The 11,105-nt window shown below is 36.2% G+C and overlaps 1 protein-coding gene across 1 annotated transcript in view; it reads left to right on the top strand.

Moving 5' to 3' along the window:
• Positions 1–302: 302 nt before the first annotated feature.
• The window catches only part of RAB27B (RAB27B, member RAS oncogene family), a 162,044-nt gene continuing 151,241 nt past the window's right edge, over positions 303–11,105 (top strand). The window contains exons 1-2 of the mRNA XM_044774758.2: positions 303–380; positions 513–586. The gene's annotated coding sequence lies outside the window, so the exon portion shown is untranslated. The remainder of the gene's footprint in view (positions 381–512; positions 587–11,105) is intronic.

The following is an 11,105-nucleotide window of genomic DNA, read 5'->3' as shown; positions in this document are numbered from 1 at the left end:
TAACATTTTCAAGAGCGCCATTTATCTAACGGACAATGTCATCTGTAGTCCTTTTGGTTTTAGCTGCAGTGTCTGGATCACATTAGCAGACCCTGTTTACGAAGCACTTTCCCCAAACCCAAACCCCACTGCCCAGCCTGACAAGCTGATGTCCTTGAAAACCCTTGGTGACTTCCCCTAGAAGAAGCACAAGAAATAGGGAGGCTCTTTGGAGTTACCTTGCGTGCTAACCTGGAGCAGGCACTAGGACCGCCCAGACGCCGATAGGCAGCCACGCTTCACAGCCTGTCGGAGGGACTGAGCCGCCTTTGCTGTTACACAAGAGAGCCGGCAGCAGCCGTGGCAGCTCAGCATCCTTCCCCCTTCTGGTGGATTGGAAGGTATTTACTTGCTCTTTATCATTCAGATTTTGTACACCGTCAATGTGCCTTTAGTATTCACTTAATCTGACGCTCTGGAATGCTGTCCAGCACTTGTTGGGTTACTACATTGTTTTATTTTAATTTCCACAGCTGATGGAAGCAACAGTGCCATAAAGAAATGGGCTAAATATTTCCAGAGGCTGAAATCTGGAGGCATTGGAGGTGTAAGTACATCGGTCACAGATCTCTAACGTGCTGGCTGTGTGAGTTGTGTCTCTTGACATTCTTCTTCCTCATTGAAAGAGCCAATGTAAAATGCCATCTGCATATTTCATTCATGAAGGAAAAGCACCAAGACGGTGACAGAAACCACTAACGATGGGCCTGAAACTCCACTTTGGAGTGGCTGTGGTTCCCTCTTCTAGCCTGTGGGTTTGCCAGAGGAGAAGCTGGATTTGCAACAGAGTTTTGATGGGAAAGAGATTTTTGCTCAGGGCTGCAGACTGCTCGCTTGCTTGCTCTCTGCTTTCTGTTTTCAAAGCTCAAATATTGTCCTTTCTAATCATTGCTGTGGTGCAGTGTAGGAGTCTTTTTATGCTTTCTTTATTTCTGCATTCAAATACTCTTATCATAAATGTGGGCTGCCAGGAAGCTATTAAACCGTTCTGTACCTCTCAGTGTAAAGCCATTGAAGAGAAATCTAGTTGCTTTTCTCTGACCATATTGTACTTAATACTACAATTAGTAGACTGCACACAGAAACAGTTAAAAAAATTAATAACCTAAGCTTCCTTTTCCTGTTCGACAGTGGATCTGGTTATGTGTGATAAGGGAGTGGTTTTCTATTAGAAAACCCAAATGAGTACGACTCTACAGAGAAAATTGGAAATTCTCTTTAAGTATTTTATAAATCAATTAAAGATGCTTTTTCAGGGCCTTGATGCCAATTTCATGCATTAAGAGCTCTTTGAAAACTTTAAAGCCTTGTCAAATTGTTAGGTTAGATTATTACCTTAGAAATTAAATTTAGATATGTTATACCAAAATGTAATGGGTATAAGTATTTATAAATGAATAAAATGTTGAGTCATATTAATGGTCAATTCATGGGAAATTTTAAAATGAACAGTGCCATTAAAATTTATTTCTGGAAAGAAAGTATCAGACTAAGACTCAAAGCACAGTACCAATGTGGAAAATGCAACTTTAATAAAAAGCACTTTTTAAAGAATTTTAACAATACTCTTAATAGTTCAACAGTTATATATTTAAGTGTATTACATTTTATATATTGAAATACCCTAAATGAGATTTCAAAATATTTAATTATCAAACTTTTGAAAATATACTTATAGTTCTCCTAAAATTTTTTATTTGGTAGGAGAGAGAAGAACAGAGGATAAGGGAGGGAGGGAGGGACTGAGTTATTTTATTTTTCTATACTTTACATTTTGAACATTCTGATTGAATATTTACTATATAAACATGTCACCTATATTTTTAAATTGTAATGAGAATTACAAATGTTGTAATAATTAATTTACAGTATCCTTAAGATGCAAATGACCACAAGTATATAAAAATAACATGTTAACAGTGCTATATAGTATTTCTTAGGCAGGGAAAAATCTTTTTTGAAATAATGCCTTACTTCTGGAGGAAGTTACAGAAAGCAGAATGGGAGTAGTCATCACAGACTTTCAATAATTTCAAAAGCAAAAGCAAGTTGTGAAATTTATTTTTGAGTCACTATAACAATATACTACATAACTCTGTGAACTTTGTGTTAACAAAGCTTCTTTCTCCCTCTTTTTAAAAAGTTTTCTTTATTCCAAGTCTGGAAAGATAACTCAGTTCTTCAAATTAATACTTCCTTTTGAAAATTTTTACCCAACATATGATTCGAAGCCTTAAACTTTAGTTTTACGAGCCAGCCCTGATGGTCTAGTGGTTAAAGTTCAGCATGCTCCACTTTGGTGGCCCAAGTTTGGTTCCTGGGCGCAGAACTACACCTCTCGTCTGTCAGTAGCCATGCTGTGGTGGCAGCTCACATAGAAGAATTAGAAGGACTTACAACTAGAATATACAACTATGCACTGGGGCTTTGGGGAGGGAAAAAGAAAAAAGAGAGAAAGAGGAAAATTGGCAACAGATGTCAGCTCAGGGAAAATCTTTCCCTGCTCCCAACCAAAAAACAACAAACTTCAGTTTCTTGTCATACTCATTATACATGTCATCAGAAATAATTTTAAAGTAACTTCATTATATGTTGAGTCTAAAGATTCATTGAATTCAATGATGATGGGGAAAAAAAAATCCAGAGACATAGATCTCACTCAGAATTTGATACTCTTCTCAGAACATGAACTTTCTTCCTGAATTTAAGTCCTAAAATAAGTGCGCTGGCTAGACCTAATGAACTGGAGACGATGGGATCAAAGCTCAGCAGAAGTCCAGAATTGCTGGCAAACAAGTAGGGCCTAGGCTGAAGAATAAAATGCAAAAGCTAAAACGAATTTGTTAAAGTGTGAAAGGAGTGATTATCTGGTGATTTTATCCCTGAGGATAATCCTCTTAGGCCTTAAGTCTTGCTGCCCAGGAGGTCCAGGTGAGCATCAATAGTATCTAGATTTAATGGAGAATAGTAAGGTAGATATTTCTAAAAGATTAATTGTAACATACATATTTTTATTTAAAAGAGATTGAACAGGTAGTAAATCTGTTACACTGATTTCACCCTCAGCTGTGCTTTGTTTTTTCTAAAAGTCATCATGTATTCCATGTGGATGGGGTGCTTAGTGAGACATTTAGGGAAGAGCTGGAAAAAGATAGCTTTCACGTTATGAAACAACCCAAAAGGAGCTAATGCAGAGGGAGAAGAGAAACATTGGCAAAACTTGCTCGTCCGTGTTTCTTCAGTTTACTTTTATTTTTGTTTTATGAGCACTTATGCTTTGAGTTAGAAAAGATGTTTCCTAGTGGAAGCACAGAAAAATGCAATAAGTCAGCTGAGGGCCCACTTCTAACGGTAATCCTGTGGGAAGCACTTAGTGTTAGTTGAAATGATAAAGAAACAAATATAAAGAAATGACAAATAGTCCTCCTTGGTATGCTAACATGAGTTTTTAAGAATCTGCTGGTCACATATACAAGCCACACTAAATAGGAATTCTGTGCAATTTGAGAATTTCTTGGAAATCTAATTAGGATTTTCTCTTGTTAAATAAAAGACTTTAAAGGGAAGGGTATCAAAGTATATTAGTGGCACACCATGTGCACATCAGTGATAGTGTGTGAACCAGGAAGGTAAGTTGTTATGTATTTTGTTGGAGTTTGGAAAGGAGGAAGTTAAAAACTCTAAGGAAACTGTTGATAAATATTAATCATGGTTCCATAGACGTTTAAGTTGCAAATGAGCTTTCCTATTCCCCCAAATAGAATGTAATCATTGTAGTTTGGAATAAGTGTAAAACTTCATGGACACAGCATTTAAATTTAATGTTTTTGTATTGTCCTTTTTTTTTTTGAGGAAGATTTGCCCGAAGCTAACATCTGATGCCAATCTTCCTCTTTCTTCTTTGTATGTGAGCCGCCACCTCAGCATGGCCACTGACAGATGAGTGGTGTGGTTACGCGCCCGGAAACCGAACCTGGGCTGCTGATGGAGATCACGCCAAACTTTAAATCTCTAGGCCGTCAAGGCTAGCTCTGGATTGTCTTTCTTTAATAGATATCCATTGATTCTTCACTGTGTGCCAAGTATGGGAGTTAGAGCAGTAAGCAAGATATGTCCCACCATTCATGGTCTCCATGATTTTATGGAGGGAAATAGGCAATAAACAATGATTAAATATTATTAACCAAGTACATTATTATTAAAATGCTATTCTGTTGTTATTATAGCTTATTACAAATTAAATAAACCAGAATATATCTGATACGTACTAACTTGAAAATTGAAAGAGTGCTATGATAAAGACTGACTTGGTAGCTTTTTTAGATGTGATTATCTAGAAGTCTCTGAAAAAGTAACATACCATCAGGGATCTGAGTAGAAGAGGCAGCCAAATAGTGAGTGGCAGCACGCTATAATGATGAAGATTGCAGACTTAGTGCAAACCTGAGCCAATTTCAATCCAGTCAATGTCGTTCTTAAACCTGGAAATCTTGAGCATTTAACCTTTTGAGCCCCTTTGATAAAACTTTACAAAACTTTGAGAAAAATGAGCTTTTCTTTACAGCGTTTTGAGAAAGATGAGATAACGTATGTCAAGCATCCCCAGCAATATCTGGTGCAAATTTCATTTCCATTATGACTTAAAAGGGTTGTTGCAACTTTCAGAATTCACCCCTTTAAATACCTAGTCAAATAAACAAGTATTGGCCTATTTTATTACTCTTGTGCCCCTTTCTTTAAATTCTTTTGGTGATTCTGTGTCACACAGTTGAGGGAGAAAAAGACAGCCACTTCCACAGACAGCGGAAATAGAGAGCATTGTGCCTGAATCTTCCAAAGACTAAGTCTCAATTAGGAGCTTTGTTAGATGCAGTCATGGTGGATTTTCAATGGTCTCCTCAGAAACCACCATGGTTGATGGGGATTAATTAAGGTGCTGTTCCTCCCAGGGAATGCTGGACAGAGACGCCACCTCCAAAGAGGTTAGTCCCTGACAGGACCGGGCTTACTGGGTTGGCCCATCCAGCACAACTTCTTGAGAAGTTCAGTGAGGTGAACATGGCACTTCACAGTGCACAGCACAGGGTTCAGGCTCACAAGGTGAAGAAGTGAGTTCATTGTTGAAGAAGATAGTTCATTTTTACTTGGAGAAACTTACACTTTTGTGGTTTTGTCATCTCATTGATGTACAGCCATAAAAAATATACCTGTTCACAAAAAAAGCACATGTATTTCCCTGTTATATATGTATATATTAATCCCCATATATATATATTATTTTAAGTGCAAAATTGCCACAGGATGACTTTCAAGTACTTGTCTACTGTGGTTCTTGACAATACAGCTAGGTATAGTGGCAAAATTGTTCAACAATGTTTTCCCCCAGTCATTTCAAAGGAAAACATTAATTCTGGATGTTATCAGCTAGATGTAATCGAAGCTACTTTATCAGACAAAATTCAACATAGGAAACTAAACTAAAATAAAAGCACATAAAAGGCTGGCATTGAAACAAGGCATGCTGGGGGCACAAGTCCCTGAGAGGTCTAGATTTGATTTGGCCAAGTTCCTGATCGTGTAGAAGAAGCTGGAACCATTCAAAGAAGGAGCCGCAGACAAACTGGCAAACTCAGACTAAAATCTATCCTTGTGCTGGACCAAGAAAGAGCAAAGGTCCTTGCCGAGGGTGAAAAAAGCAGCGGAGAGGGTCAGGTCAGGAAGGAAAATTCAAGTTTATGAGACCTTGTGCTGCTAGTTTTTAAATCTATCTGCAGCTCTGTCACACTTCATCTGTGTCCTTGGAAATGCAACTTGGTCTCTTTAGGTCTTTGTGTTTTTATTGCAATATATTGGATTTTAGTAATAAATTAATATTATTAAATGAGGGATAAGTGTAATAGGTAAATATATAACAGGCAGATAATTGCTGAATGAAAGTTGGAGTAGCAATAATCATAGTAGGCAAATACATTTTAAAGCAGAAGCATAATTAGGATTTAAAAGGATTGTTAAGGATTGAACGTGTAATTCACCAATAAGATATGTCCATCCTGAACCTGTGAGCACCTAATAACATAACCTAAAATAGTCTAAACAGAGTATATAAAGCAAGGAGAGATTGACAAATCCACAATTATAGTGAGATTTTACCAAATCTTTATAGAACCTGGGAAAAAATTAATAAGGATAGAGAATTTGAACAATACAATTTACAATTTCAATCTAATGGACATATGTTAAACTTGCAACTAATAAAGTTATTCTTTTCAGCATGTGTAAACATTCTTCTTATGCATAGAAATTTACTAACACAAAATACAAAGCAAGTCTCAACAAATGACAAAGATCAATATCACACATTAATATCATTTAATCATAATATAAAAAAGTTTCCCTGTATCACAAAACTTATGCAATTCAAATTAGACATATGCAATATAACAAGTAATATAATCCAGGCTTGAAAATCTAGAAAATAGTGTCTGGACTTAAAATATTTATTAAATATCATTTGATCCTATTAAAAACTTCACTTTTATTCATGCATCTCATTGGGATTATTTCTAACAAGACACATTTTTCACCCTTTACTCGAAGTTACTGTGTAAAGGTTTTGATAGAACAACCAGATTTCTGAACAAAACACCTTTGAAAATTTTCCCATTCAATTACATCTTCCTGGTAATCAAATAAATAAATTATTGATTTATAATGAATCCATGATTCTGATTCCGAGGCCAAATTTCCACTGGACTTACTCTGATAACTATCATGCCCTGTGGGTAACTCCTCATTTTCAAGGTTAGAATTAACTCATAACTGGATTTAAGATGGTCTATATTACAATATCCGGTATTTTCTTAATACAGAAAATATTTCAATCACTGCATAAAATAAATACCAAGCAAATCCATTAGTGATGGAATCCCCACATGATTCATTTGCTTTATGAATATTGTAGGTGTTATACTGTTATCTAGGTTGTTTTAATTATTATCTTGCCTTTCACTTCTTTTATACACTATTTTTTAAAAACCTTATACTATAGGACTTTTATGACCCTTAACAGACCATTTCATTACCCTTCTTTGGAAAAGTCTTAGTTATGTACAATAGCTTTCCATTTGTCTAAATTCAAACTAGATCAAAGTTCCATTTCAGATCTATCGCAACTTTGCTCAGTGTGAAAAGGGTGGGGAGACTCACTATCTGAGCGTTGCACATGCTCCTGATAAAGAATGGCCCTCTATTATGCCTTGACAAGAAGAAAACTCTAGGAAAGATATAAATCTTGTATCATTCTATCTGCAGAAAAGATGGCTCAATTAAAGAGCAATTGCTCCTGGCAAAGAGATTATTTAAATGGTGCTTTGTCATTTTGAATGGATCCTTTTAGTGTAACTGGGATAAAAAGACAGTACATTCCAAGTCTGTTTGAGTTCTTTTCAGAATGTTAAAGTTTCTTTCTTTCAATAACATTTTGCTTCCACTAAACTACTCAAACTTTTCAGTTTTAGAATATTTAAAGTGAAGCTTGGAAGAGACTTTTGAAATCTTGGTCTATCACCTCCAGCTTAGAGATGACGATCCTGAAGTTCCCAATGGTCAGGTCATGACGTGCCAGATATGGAAGGAGAAGCCATGTCTTATGATTTTCAACCTGACCTCTTGACTCAGGATATAGTTTGTTAAAGTACAATTTCAAAATGTAAAATCGTAACTCTCAGACAAGTATAAAATGGACATGTGTAAAAGATTTTCATTAGTTCATTAACTATTGGAAGATATCAGTAACATGTAAGGACCAGTTTGAAAAGCATTTAAGAAACTTGGTAAGTTGGCAATTTTAAAGAGAGGTATTAGGATAAGATTGTGGAATTTAAAAAAAACAAGTTAATCTTTGAAGTTATCTGTTCCATCAGGCAAAAGTTATTTGCATTTCTACAGGACAAAAGTCTACAAGCTAACAGGTAACCTCACAAAAATCCGGGACTTTTAATCAAGAGTAAACAATTACAAAAGGAAAGGCTTTCCCTTAGATGGTCCTTGGGTGGCCTTTGTCCCCATATGTTATTGAAAGTACTTTCTACCCATCTTTTTGCCTCGTTTCCATGGTCTAGATCAGGGGTTGGCTAGCTCAGCCCGTGTGCCAAATTCAGCCCATCACACAACCCATGTGAAGCCTTATCAGAGCCCAGGTTTGACTTGATTGTTTCCATAGGTGCATCAAGGGGGTTAGTTAACCATATAGACCTCCTGGAATTTGCTCTGCAATTCCAGGGCTTTACAATAGTGAGCAATCAGTAACACCACAAAATTTACTTCTGTCTGGGAATTTTTGTAAGGAATTTTGAAGTGGACTTTTAAATGTCTCTTTAATATCTCTTCTATTCTAAGGCTAGGGAACCAACTCCAAAACACTCTCTCCATTAGATTTCACCTGCAGTGCCCATACATCTAGGAGAAATCGGCTCTTCTAGAGCTCCCTCAAATTTGCTTAGGTCTCTAGCCTGCTGGAAATGACGTCTTTGCTGCCTCTCTGTCTGGGACTTTGAAAGCAGACACTAGAACAGCTTCCTAGAAAGGCTCTGTGGGCATCCACTCTGCATATATTCCTTAAGGATGAACTGTCATACTTGATTAAATAAGAATGCTTCTCGAATATGACACCCCAAGCATAGACTTGGTTGCAACATTGATTAGTGCAGTTATGTCCTGTTAAATATGGGAACAGATTCATATTGATCTATGCAAATAACCTATTGCCATGGAAAGTAAAGAGATTCAGTAAATTCCAAGCGGGTGAATGACGCTTAAATACCATTTAGAACATTTAATTTCAGTTTACAAAAGCATCATCTTCTAAGGTTAGGATTAGAGATAGCTTAAAAAGAAAGAAAAAGGGTTTCCTTATATATTTACTTAAAAATAGAAAGTTAAAAGAATGCTAACCATATTCCAGATAAATGACCACAATTGCATTTTCCTCATGAGCTCATTTAGTCCTGGTGATTAATCTTTGTTGCCTTGGATCCGGGGCCAGCAGTCTGCTTTCATGTATTATGTCTGCTTCTGGACTAAAAGAGTCCAGCAAATTCTCATTCGTTCCATTGGTACAGCCTGAAAGTTGTCTAAGCCATGTGAGTTTAGAAGCCTATATCCAAGAGTCTATGCTTTGACAAGTACGTGGTACCGTACTTTTTATGAGACTTCGGGACAGTCCTTTGTTGAAGACACCAATTCTAGCCTAGAGTTTACAGCAGAGCCTTCAGAGAGGCATCAAGAAAGAGAGAGCTATGGGATGATGAGACTGACTGACTGTGGGTGATCTTTGACCATAACCAATGGTGTCAGAGTTGAGGAGAGTAGACTTGTCTAATGGGTCGTCAGTCATAATGGATTGACCAATGTTTTCCCTGAGGGGAGAGCATATTGTGGAAGGCACTGAAGATTCTCCAGAGCCTTCCCAAAAAAGCATCTAATTTCTGAAATATTCATATTAATTATATCTTACTTAGGCAAATTAGCCAAAGGAAGTCTGCGCCTCTCCTGATTTTGCAATTCTTTTTGTGCGGCACTTACAATAGGATTGAACTAATTAGTAACTACGAAGCCACCAAACAAACCTAATTATTTCTAGCATTTTTTTTTTACCTTTTATGAAGTAAAATAATAAATCTTTGTGATTTCTCAGGTGCTGTCTCTGAAATCTCAAAAATAATTTTGTGAGTTAATTTTAGGGGCTACTGGGGGTGACCTGCAAAGCTAATTTTTAAATTATGACTCTCTGGCAAATATAAAATGAACATATGTAAACAATTTGTGTAACTTATTAATTAATGAGGGGACCAGATGTTATGATTGCTGCAGAGAAAATATGAGAAATTATGTATATATAGGCAATTTAACTAAGACACATTAGGATAAAATTATTGAGTCAGATTTTAAAATTTGCTAATATCCAACAGACCATAAATTTTTGGACTTATTTGTTCCACTAGGCAAAAATTATTTGCATACTTAATGTATAAAATTCTACAAATTAACAAGTAATTTTACTAAGTCTAGGACCTTTAAATAGGAAAAAGTGAGACAAACGAAGTAGTACATTCTTCTGAACTTCAGTTGTTCAATAAAGTAGCCACTAGGTACTTAAATGTAGCTAATTAAATTTAAATTTAATTAAAATTAAACGTAGTAGAAAATTTAGTCCCTCAGTCACAGTATGGACTTTTCACATGCTCAGTGGCTACACTGGCCTAGTGGCTACCATATTAAGCAACATTTCCATCTTTACACAAAGTTCTTGTGGACAGTGTTATGACTACCTAGGTGAGCCTCAGGTGGTCATTGAACCTGTATGATATTAAAAGGAACTTTTGTCCATCTTTTTGCCTTATTTCCAAGTTCCAGAGAATTTTTCTGACAGTTTTAATTGTGATAGAATTTACAACCATCTACAAGTAAAATTAGATAGTAAATACCTGCTATTTAGTTAGACGTTATTCTCCTCATGCCAAAACGGGATAGTTATCTGAGTAAACCAAGTGATGCATGATGTATTTTGGTAATATTATAAAATGGAGTGTGCAGACTGGTAAGGGAGACAGAAAATAAATAATTAATTACAAAAGCTATAAGTTTTATGAAGAAGTACTATGAGAACCTATGAGAGGAACATTTTCTTAGTCTGTTGGGATGGGAGCTGGGTGTATAATTTGGGGGTTGGAGTCAAGAAAGGCATCGCCAAGAAAGTGACATTTAAATTAGGATCTAGAGGATAAGGAGGATTTTCCAGGTGCGGGAGTGCTGTAGAAGGAGTAGGACGGGAAATTTCAGAAAGGAAATGTCATGTAGGAGACGGTGGCATAAGCATCTAAGTTTTTGATTGAACGAAGCTTTAATGACCTGAAAGAAGTGTCTTTTAATGTTGTTATTTCCTTTTTCTGGCAAAAAGGAAGAGCAGATTGGCACAGATTACTTTCTTATATCAAATTGCAATCAAGGAAATACATAAGTAGAGATAATCCTAGTGATCAATTTCTTATTCAAAATTGCTGAAAATG

Source organism: Equus asinus, chromosome 7, assembly GCF_041296235.1.
Source record: "Equus asinus isolate D_3611 breed Donkey chromosome 7, EquAss-T2T_v2, whole genome shotgun sequence".
Lineage (NCBI taxonomy): Eukaryota > Metazoa > Chordata > Mammalia > Perissodactyla > Equidae > Equus > Equus asinus.
The sequence above is the reverse complement of the archived record's forward strand: the minus strand, read 5'-3'. Positions and strand labels throughout refer to the sequence as shown.